General features: G+C 35.8%; 1 long non-coding RNA gene across 1 annotated transcript; it reads right to left on the bottom strand.

Moving 5' to 3' along the window:
* Positions 1–458: 458 nt before the first annotated feature.
* LOC112654541 (uncharacterized) lies at positions 459–5037 on the bottom strand. Its single transcript, XR_003133096.3, has 3 exons — positions 4483–5037; positions 3149–3290; positions 459–1689 (listed from the first exon to the last, which is right to left on the bottom strand). It is a non-coding gene; the product is annotated as an uncharacterized LOC112654541 (long non-coding RNA).
* Positions 5038–10723: the final 5686 nt, after the last annotated feature.

Genomic DNA, 10723 nt, shown 5'->3' with positions numbered 1-10723 from the left:
TATTTTTAACCTTTTGATAAATTGCCAGACTGTTTTCCTTACCTTTATTTTAAATTTCATTACATTTGTCTTAGTACTTCTATCTCTTGCTTTAGGTAATAGATGTTTTCTGGAAAAATTCCATTTGAGGTGAATTATTTGTTAATGGATTCATGTTTTATGTGTTCAAAGGGAGTTTGATTTTTAATGGCATCTGGATTTTTAACACTTACATAAAATCTCTGAATTAGGGAACAGAAAACCTGGATTCCAAGGCTGAGCTCTAATGCTCACTCACTATGAAACTAAGTCAAGACAACTCAAATGTTCATCAGCTGATGAGTGGATAAACAAAATGTGTATCATAAGATAGAAGAAAATGTCTATTGAGAAAATTATCTAGGACAATCTGTAATGGCTAGTGAAGTATATGAGAAAGATAAATTACATCAGGTGTCATATGTTTCACCAGACTTAGAATAATCAGAAAACAAACAAAAATAACAAAGTATGGATAAATTCAGGTTACTTAAAGAAAAGATCAGTTTGGGATATTTGTCACTTGAATTTAACTTATAATCAAAAGACACAAAGAATTTAAAATATGAATCTCACTTTTCTTTATTCACTCCCCTTCTCTATATTTTCTTTGACCAGAGCTTTAGTTTTAGCTTCTCTGTTGCCACCTTTTATCTAACAGCTAAGCAGAACATAGAGAGAAGTAGGAACCTTAATGATTGGTTAACTAATTAGCCTCTTAGTGCTGATGTTCAGAATTTTAGTGTGGAATCAAACATTCAACAGCTCTGAGATTCCTGGGAAATCAGATTATGCTGAATTCTTGGAGCTTAAAAGGTGTAGCAGCTGGTTTATAGCTGCCATTAATAGTCCCCCCTGCTTTTTTTCTTCTTTTTTAGATAGCCTGAATCTCCAGCCTTTTATTTTATAAAGGAGACAGACTGGCTAGAATTGGAGGAAAAAAAAAAAAAAAAGCTCTGCTGCCAAACTGTGTAATTTTTGAGCTGCTCCTTCTGTGAAAAAAAGAGAGATATTATTCAATTAGTATTCACCATGCATAGATTGACAGCCTGGTGTGTGCAAAACATTCACCCGGTTAAGATGGAGGATGCAAAGAGATATTACCCACTACCTTCCAAAAGTTTTTTGTGTAAATCACATAGCTGTTAAATATGTTGAAAATGTCTAGAGGTCGTTAGATTGATAAATAAAGATGTGAAGGAAATTCAGAAGAAGGAGAATTTACTCCTACCAGGAGAATTAGAAAAGGCTTTAGAGAAGGGGTTTAGTTCTATTTCCACTGAACCTTGGAGGATGCCATTTCATCTGATACAGGATGCAAAGACATTCTAGACAGAGTACTCAGTAAGAGCAAAGGTATGAAATAACACAATATACTCAGTTAGTTTTGAGAAGAGGAATTTTATCCAAAAATATTTTAGAAAAATGTTACATAGAATCTTCCATAAATTCTCTAGATATTTCAAATAATATTTGAGTTTGAGAGTCTTCTTAATATTGTCTTTGTATGTTACTTTGGGGAATCTCTTGCATCACTTATCATCACACTGGAGAAAACAGAATCCCCAAAGTTCCACTGGGATATGTTTAGATTTGCCATATGACTTTGTATAGAGAATATTTTGTCCAAAGACAGTGCGCACATAATGTTCCACTGTTAGATCCTTTTTCCTAAAGACAAGAAATTCAAAATGTATATTTTGGATGAGTGGATGGATGAATGAATGAATGAATGAATGGAGTACATGAACAGAGAGGAGACCAACAGACCATATTTATGAGAAAAGCTTAGGGGAACTTCCTTAGAAATGTGCTATAACATGTTGGAGATTCTTACATTATGAAATCCCTTCAAAAATGCTTTTGTGGGGATCCCTGGGTGGCTCAGAGGTTTAGTGCCTGCCTTCGCCCCAGGGTGTGATACTGGAGTCCCCAAACGAGTCCCACGACGGGCTCCCTGCGTGAAGCCTGCTTCTCCCTCTGCCTGTGTCTCTGCCTCTCTCCCTCTCTGCGTCTCTCATGAATAAATAAATAAAATCATTAAAAAAATGCTTTTGTAAAATCATATATCTGTTAGACTACTTCCTAAACAGGTCATAAAATTCACTTGGAGTATGTTGAGTCCAGGATAGAAAGGAAAGAAATATCTCCAACTGCCAAACAGTTGCCAATGAAATAATTCACCTCTAAAAGTGCCAGTGTCAATACGTGAGATTAAGAATTGATATTTTGTCTGCTTATCATTTGTTTGGCATTGCCATTTATGTAGTCAGACAATCAATGGAAGTTTGTTCAACTTATAAAATTTATAGTCCAAGAGACAGAGAATATATTTTGTAAATAAACAAGATCTAGAATATATATCAGGAAGCTCCCTATAGTTTTCGAAGGGTATTGTCTATGGAAAAAGCTAAATAAGCTAGATGATTAAAATTATTTCTTAAATTTAGGATGGGGGATGGGTGAAATAAGTGATGGGGATTAAGAAGGGCACTTGTCATGAAGAACACCGGATGATATATGGAAGTGTTGAATGGCTATATTGTATACCTGAAACCAATATAACACTGTTAACTATTCTGGAATTAAAATAAAAACTTACCAAAATGATTTGTCCAATTTAATCAATAGAGCATTTTTGTCCAAATACCTTGGATGCTCTCCAAAGTCACAATGGGCTTGAACAATTTAAACCAAATATACAGGTGAATGTTAAACCTTTGACAAACTGTATAGTACAATCTGAAATTGTCAACTATAGTTGTCAGTGTGTAAGGTAGAGAAATTAAGCAAAAATTAGGTGGTTTTCATGATCATTTCTGACTACATCGAGACACAGAGCTGATAAGAAAGTAACTTTAAAAGACAATAAATACAATCTTAACTTTTCTGTATACAAATCAATACCGTATGCAGTTTTTAATTGCATGGTATGTGGTTTGTGAAAACTATTATCTCATACTCCTTAACCATGGCTGAACTTTTTTTTTTCTTCCTTGCCAGAGCTCAACGTTTTGGCATATTCACATTAGATCTTTCCTTAAGGTGACATTAAAGATACAGGTAATGTCCCTATGTAACTGTCTACAATTCATTCCCATTCTTCCTCTACTCAGTAGTAACCACTAACCTCACTTTGGTGTTTCTTATTTCCATCATTTATCTTTCCTTTAATAAATATTTTTAAGTGCCTCTTGTGGCCCAGGGAGGCTTCTATATGTTGGGTGATACATATAGCGGTGAATAAAACAGGCAACCACAGGTTAGGCAACCTGCAAAAAAAAAAACAAGCAAATTATACTGACAGACATGATAATTTTACCTGAAGAAAGAAGTTTAGCTCTAAATTTTATCCTCATATAAAGTGCATGAGGTCAATTATATTTGTTAGTCTTAATATGCACGCTTCAGAGTCAGGTCGGTGGGGTTTGTTTGTGAATACTGAGAAGCACCTTTTTCCCTTTGTGGTAAATTTGTATCACCCTGACAATTCCTTAGTTCTTATAAGTAGTTTAATCTGGGGTATATAGACCAATTATGCAATCACATGAGGCACCATACTTGTACAGTATCCAAATTTTAGTGAATTCACTTGGCTAGTTGTCAGCAGTCGACATTGGATATCAAGCTTCTGGCAGGAGCCTGCATGAAGTCATCTCTTCCACCTTCACTTGACCTCGGCCCAGGGACTATGGAGCTCCACTGTAATGTCTCATAATACATCAAGACACATCAATGCCATGCTAGTCCTACCCTCCATCTTTGCTGAGCTTAACTAAGAAGTAAAGAAAGCAAAGTTCAGTTAAGAAGAAAAATGTTTTTACCCCACTTGGATTTTTATTAGATTTCCTCCTGAATATGAATTTTTATTTGAGAAAGCAATCAACAGGATCTTATCTAAAGTCCAAAACCATATTCAGCACTAAAAAAAAGTTATTTTATCTAGGTCAATACTTTTATCTGTTGTACATAACAATCATTATAGAAGGCCAAGTTAAAATTATAGGGTATAAAACAAAAATAAATACAAGAGATGTCTTCATGCTATTTCTGACTGTTAAGAAATAGAACCTACTAGTAAGAAATTTGTATATTTTAGACAGGTTTAGAAAAAGTGCACCTGCAATAGTACATCGAATAGATAGCATATGAAGTCTCATTCATTGAAAACTATGTTATTCGATGTCATTCTAAACACACAAGGATAAGAGGAATAGATTTAAAGTGATTAATCTTGATACAAATCTTAAACAAAGGAGGTGAGATGAATTTAAACTAAACAGATAAGTAAAAGCAAATCCCAAAACAAAGAAACCCCACTTTAACACGTTGAATTCATTTTATAATATGTCTTTTCCCTTGGAGACAATAAGAAAAGAATCAATATTTATTGAGCATTTATTTTGCATGTGCAAGTCATTTTGCAAGATGATGAGAGTCAGGTACTGTTTATCTTTTACATACCATCTTCTTTGGCTGGAAAAAACGAGGGGTGAACAAAAGATTCTGGGATCTCAGAAGCTTTTGTCATCACAGAGACCACTTAGTGGTTCGCTAAGTCCAGTGGCTTTTCACTGAAACAATGGGACCCTGCCACAGGTGCTGGGAGCGCTGAGTCTCAGAGAACTTTTCTTCTTCCTTCATTTGGTCTGTCTCAGCATTCTGAAGGTTGTCCAATTCTGGGAGCTCACCAAGTTTCATTTCATCCATTAGACCTGGAGTGAAGAACAAACCTGCAAATTCTGTCAAAATTGGTGATGTATAGCTGCTGAGAAATTCAAATTGCTTCAAGTGTGGGAGCCAACAAAGTAATGTCCCACTACAGGATGAGATCACAACAGCATGCGCTCACTCTCTATGTGAGCTGCATTCTATATGCATGGGGAAGAGCCAAGCATGAGTTCATTGAAGAAATGGTGAAGTGCTGATTCTTAACCCTCTCACTGCCAAGAGTCCTACCATATCCAACATGGCTATAGATCCCACTTATGATACCACTGGAAATAGCACCACACTGCACGGAACCCCAGTAACAATAGAGAAGAACACAGACACGTGGAGAGCAAAGTGAAAACTCTAGTTTAGATTGTTATTGGGCTGGAATTCCCAAGTGCACCGTCAGCTTATGGGGCATGGTAGCTGAGGCTGGCTGGGTTTATAAAGTTTTGCTTCCCTCCATGAGTTTAAAAATGTCATTGCATCTTCCCTGTGTGCGTTGTCTGAACTCTGTTTTTTATATGTCACAGCAACAAGCATATTTTAGATGAGAAGTAAAACTGAGGTGCTGATTGATGAGGAGAGTTAAAATTCTCTTGAGATTGATTGATTGATTGATTGATTTGTAAAAGCATTTGGCAAATGTAAAGTTGAGCTCAAGGCACTTTGGAGGCCTCCCTTCTCATTGGTCCCAATCATTTCTGGGTTTCAGGAGACAAACTGTATGTTTGTGAAGAGGAGTGTACATCGATGAAGAATTCAAACAGAGTGTGGTCATCAAGAGCAGGTGTTAACAAAGCATAGCCTCACAAAAAGTACTTTGGAAAACAGAATGTAGTGAAATATATTTGTGGCTCTTAATCTCAGAGAAGCCTTTCACATTTCTAATAGAGCAGGAGAGAGCCCCAGAGAAATGCTCAGCAGGGCTTGTGATAAAGATGGAGGAGGACCATAGAGGGTAAGGACGAATGGGACACTGTTCATGTACAACACTGCCATGGCTTCGGTATTAGACATCTCCCCTTCCCTTCTTTTCACATGCTCGTCTGCTTCCACATTTTGTCCCCATATCTAAGTTTGCTGGATAAAAGGTGGAGTGCCCAGCATACTTGCTACATATACCCAACAAACAATTTCATTCATTATTTACACATTGAAAAAATATACATTGAAAAGGATATTTACAAAAAAATATACATTGAAAAAGATATTTACAAAAATACACACTGAAAAATACACATTGAAAAAGATATTTACACATTGAAAAAATATACATACATGTTTAGCTGAGATTCAAATTTAACCAAGCGTCCTGTGTTTTTGTTTACTAAATCTGGCAATCCATCTACATCCTTCCCATCCCACCGGGGCTTAATGCAGATAGAGAAAAGAGGCATAATTCCTAATGGCCAAGGAAAGCATCCACCAAAACAATCAAGATGGCCTTGATAGCTCTGGCTATTTATAGGTTCGGTTTCACCGATGAAATGGTCATTTCACATGCCTCTCTGCCCACTCCTTGCATTCCTACCCTGGCCTGCTGCTAATTGTTTTCCCTTTTAAGTTCATGGTTTAAATAAAGTATGGGATAAGGTTGGGAAAAATGTTCAAGAACAGTCCCAGGTGAAGGCCTTACAGTGTCTGTGGGGGACATTTCTCTTCAGGGGGAGGGGTGCTGGGTTCATGCTTCAGAGTTTTGGGCTTAATTCTTGCTCTTCAGCAGAATCTTGGGTAAATACCCCATGTTAAATCATCCACTTTTGATTTGGCTCACTGATTTTTTGCATATGAATGCTTTGGATATTAAGTAAAATCTTGAGATATAAATGAAAATATTGCTGTGTTGCTGCTCTCACATATTCACCAGGAAAAAAAAATGTTTTCAAATATGCATTGCCTTAGACCGGTTTAATGAGAGAACTATAAGAAGAAAAAAGATATTAAGCCTTATGTATTGCTGTGTACTCATTGAGAGAGTGTAAAACTGAAAACTCTTGCACCATAGAATCCACAATTGATGGATGCCAGTCATGGAAATGTGTCAAATTTAACAGCTTTCAAGCACTATCTTACAAATTGCACATATTTTCTTTCTTATGTAAAGATTTAAATTGGCAGTGTATTATATCTGTTTTAGTCTCAGTAAATTATATAAATAACTTACACGATACACAAAATTTCTTGCTAACACATCAAATGTTACAACACATTTCATCTTTACTCCATAGATCATGTATAGAACATAGAATGCAACTCGAATATAAATGGTAAAGCAGATATCGAAACTTAGCACATTCTAGAAAATAAGAAGCATTTTTTTGCAGGTTGGAAGCAATGCATTCCAAGCAGTAAGAAAAATACAACACATCTGCTAATAAATACACCAATCAACTTTCTTTCTAACTATATTCAAAGGAAGACTAGTTACCTTATGGTGAGTAATGCATACATGTGGCTGTTTATTATGACTTGGAATATTCCCCCCTGAATCTTTTAATGTTCAAGTATAATTCTACTTAATTTTAAGTAATCTTTTAATTTTTTTTAAAGATTTATTTATTTATTTATTCAGAGAGAGCGAAGAGAGAGGCAGAGAAACAGGCTCCACGCAGGAAGCCCGACGTGGGACTCGATCCCGGGTCTGCCAGGATCACACCCCGGGCTGCAGGTGGCACTAAACCGCTGCGCCACCGGGGCTGCCCAGTAACCTTTTAATTTGATGTGAATTTATTCTCTTGTTTTTTTGTCAGGCTGTCCTAAATATGTCAGCAATAACATTTTTTTCCAGATCTTTAACCTAAGACTGGCTCAACTCGTTAGAACTCATCCGTACAACTTAAATTAGAACCTCTTTTACTTGTCTGCCAACAGACAAGAGCCAAGTTATTTATTTTGTAATTTCTCACAGCATTCTATTTAGAAAAGTGCCACAAATGTATACTGAGCTTATGCCACGTATTGTCTTTTAAACTCCATTTTATCTTTATTTTTAAATCGCTTTAAGCCTCTGTTTAAATGTACTTTAAAATTTTAAAATACTTTAGTAAAATTGATAAATATGAATATTTCCAAAAGCTTTTTTGTATCTGAAATTCGTCATGTGCCCGAACTGCCTGAGAATAAGCTGTCCAATGCAAATGAGCAATAGAGAGATAAAGCTGCAAAGGTAGAAAAGAGGCAATGATGTTGTCTGATTAGGAAGAGTTTTATGTCTCACAGCCACAGAAATGTAGCATGAGTGTTTAGTTTTGACTTTTTGCTTTTGTATTTCTTCTCCAAGCAGGAGGCTCAGAGATCCAGAAATGGGCCTAGGACAGAGCTCTTAGAGCAGAGAGAATACTAATAAAAACAGAACATTGCTTCTCCTAAAGGGAGTGCAAATGGATAGTTGGAAGTCCTTTGTTGATAGGGGTTAATAAGGAAAAAAGAACTTTAAAAACTCACTGTTCAGGGCTGCTACACTCTACACTCTGAGGCTAGCCTCCACTTCAATTTTTCCTCCAAGGAAAAGGTCTTTGCCATCTAAAAATGATTGTATTTGGCGTTTTGTGTGGAAAATGAAAGTTAGATAAGGGAGAAAATAGCCCTAAAAAGGACTTGGGTGATCTTATTTCTTTAAATCTTTCTCTGCTTGCATATCTTGTGTAATGTAGTTGATATGATATCTTTACCTAAGTTTAGCAAAGCATCCAGAAAGAAATACACAGAATTTACATCTTGACTTTGCAAACCCAAATCTCTGTTTAAAATAGACCCCTAGAAATAACTCTGCCCATGACTTGTAAATCGGTCACTCTCCATCCCTACCCCCATGCCTCTCCCAAAGCTCTGTTCTTTCTATATTTTCACATAACTGTCAGACATCACTACCCCAATTCCAAAATCTCTAAAATTAATTTTGCGTCTGCTCTTTTGCCTGATTTTTCTGCAGTGCTTTCTCTGTATCCTCCTGCTGCTTCTGTTCTGCCTCTTGTCCCACTGAGGGTGATTCTACAGCAACCTCTTCCTTACCTGGCTTCCCTTGCTTATTCTCACTGCCCCACCCTATTTCTGGTACTTATGGGATGTAACTATTCCAGTGCCTTCCACTCCATCTTCCTGACTGCAGTCAGGGATAGAAATATTCCAGTTCATTATATATAAGAATCAGCCACGTTATTGTATAATCAAACTGTATGTGCGTTTTATAATCATTACCTTTCAAGCAGATACCAACACAAAATCTACTTAAAATTATTTCTCAACAACTAATTATTTTGAGTTAGGATTTTTCAAAGTGTGATTTATGTGCATTCTATAAGAGTTTCTTCCACTTGATAGGCTTGGTATACCTTATTTCAATTCACCCAATTTTATTTAAAACCAATCTAAACACCATCACCACCGACAATAAAGTATCTTTCTAATACTAGATATTAAAGAGCATTATCTCTAATAAGAATAAATATTATTTATGAAGCGCCCCCATATTCATAAACATGATAGGAGGAAAGTGAGAAAAGATAGTCTATTTTTTAAAAAAAATATTCATAATCCTATCGAAGGCTAAACACATTTTAAATAATAAGGAAGAGCCTAAAGCCTTTCACATAAAAAATACAAAGACCTATAAAACAGGAGAAATTATTAAATTTCTACTGACTGATAAAGGTTTTCTACAGGACAAGGAGTTGAAGAAAAGAGATATTAGTGCTAACATGCACTAAAATACAGGATAGATTGACAACTTGGGATGAATATTGATTAGAGAGAAATATGTGATTGTTGGAATCAGTGCAGTTTCTGTTCCAAGATCCGAATTAAAATTGAGGAATGACTAGTTATATTTCAAACTTCTCACTTTCAAAGACTGTTCATAAAACAGAAGATGTGGACAGGTCAATAATTTACAGGACATATGTAGTTAATGAAAGGGTTTCTGGTCTCATTTAAAGAAGTTCCAATAATCTGTCCTTCTGCATATAGGCATTACTTATTCTCATCCATAATGGATATAAGGCCAGTTAACATTTAACTGGCACATGATTGCAAAGCACTTTGCAAATATAAAATATTATGTAAGTGCCATAGAATCCATTACTTCATACTCAATCTTCAAGCAACAATTAATGAACAATGCAGTATTACAGAATAGCCTTACTAATGGAAATTTAACTTCCCTATAGCATTAGAAGATTTCAGAACATTACATAATTGTTTAAAGTCAAATTGAATTTTAATTCATACATTATTTATACTATTTGGTCGTCTGGCTTTAAATAGATTCATATATAACATTATATATATAAAATTATATATGAATGCATATATAAAATCTTTCATTTCCTGCATGGAGTGATAATTTTCATCTTCAGATTCATATATTTGTTGCTTCACGACAAAGCATTTTTCAAGCACACTCACTATGTTGAGCATTATGTATAATTTGCAGTGGACCCAACCTCTTCAGAGCTGGTGATACTAAATGATCCCTATTTGAGGAATCCTCATTTTCTTGAAAGTCAGGTTTTTGGGGAGACAGCCAATGAAAAGAAGCTGGGTGCATTCTGTTTATGGAAAAAGCCCTGGGTAGTTTTGAAATCAAAGAATGATGTGGCATGCCCTGAGACTCAAACATGCAGACCAGGCAGGGGGTTACTGTTACCTCATCTGTGAACTGATTGGATCACCCAGTGTTTTCACGTCGTTTGGAAAGAGATTAGTCTCAACAGCTACCCTGTTTTCAATCTTTGGGGCCTTCAGCATACTTCTGTTTTTAAGAAAAAACATGAGGGAAAGTAGACAGAAAGAACCCCACAGATTTTATCAGTTCTCAGAACTGTCAGTTTTGTGCAGGCAGATGAGGTAAAGGTGAATTTTAAAAAATAATATCTTGAGCCACGCTGCCCTTTGAGTACATTGAAGAGATTTTAAGAAGTGTGGGTCTTGTCATGAACAAAAAGTTCTGCCTAAAAGGTCTAAGAAAAAATTTTGATCAACTATCTCCTAT

Source organism: Canis lupus, chromosome 15 (assembly GCF_003254725.2).
Source record: "Canis lupus dingo isolate Sandy chromosome 15, ASM325472v2, whole genome shotgun sequence".
Classification (NCBI taxonomy): Eukaryota; Metazoa; Chordata; class Mammalia; order Carnivora; family Canidae; genus Canis; species Canis lupus.
This window is presented reverse-complemented; position numbering and strand designations above follow the sequence as displayed.